Source organism: Pollicipes pollicipes, unplaced genomic scaffold (assembly GCF_011947565.3).
Source record: "Pollicipes pollicipes isolate AB1234 unplaced genomic scaffold, Ppol_2.1 Scaffold_7231;HRSCAF=8579_pilon_pilon_pilon, whole genome shotgun sequence".
Lineage (NCBI taxonomy): Eukaryota > Metazoa > Arthropoda > Thecostraca > Pollicipedomorpha > Pollicipedidae > Pollicipes > Pollicipes pollicipes.
In genome coordinates, this window is record NW_023597034.1 from 5,562,534 (window position 1) to 5,563,224 (window position 691).

Genomic DNA, 691 nt, shown 5'->3' on the forward strand with positions numbered 1-691 from the left:
GGTGGTCTATTTGGGTTGTTTGTTAATTCAGACTGTGTTGACGTTTATAAAAAATATTTCGTCTCACGGTTCCTCCATTACACCGGCTTCACAGTTCACCGAGCGACCACTCATCTTCATGATCTCGTCCGCCAGGGTTGTTCAGTGAAAGGAGCCGACGGGGCGTGGTCTCGACATTCGGGGGCCAGTATCGGCCGAGGCCGGGCGCCCTTGCTCACCTGGATATATTACCTGACGCGCGGGGCTGTAGCTCAAGTGGTAGAGCGCTCGCTTAGCATGTGAGAGGTACGGGGATCGATACCCCGCAGCTCCAAAGTTGCAATTTTGGATGACATGTCACGACCATGATGGCATGCAGAAACCACCTACTTACAAGCGGGAACGATTTCGAACGTAAGTGCTTTCGTGATTAGAATGACAGCTTGATATTGAAATGGAAGGTGCATCAAAGTTCAAACATCCTAAAGCGATTGCAGTTAGGTCGATATGTAGTGAGCCTTAAAGCATTACCAGGGCTCATTTTACACGTCATTGGGTGCGTCATTCACGACGCACTCAGCTACTGAGCGTATATGGTGCTGCCTGTCTTTCACCCAACCAGAAGCAATGGGCACTTCGTTTTCATTTCAGATGAAGACTTTCTTCTTGACAGTTTTATGTTCCAGGTGCCTCGAATGTGTTGGTCATTTTG

General features: G+C 48.8%; 1 non-coding gene across 1 annotated transcript; it reads left to right on the forward strand.

Annotated features, from left to right (window-relative positions):
- Positions 1 to 240: 240 nt before the first annotated feature.
- On the forward strand, positions 241 to 313 carry TRNAA-AGC (transfer RNA alanine (anticodon AGC)). Its single transcript has one exon. It is a non-coding gene; the product is annotated as a tRNA-Ala (tRNA).
- The last annotated feature ends 378 nt before the right edge of the window (positions 314 to 691 follow it).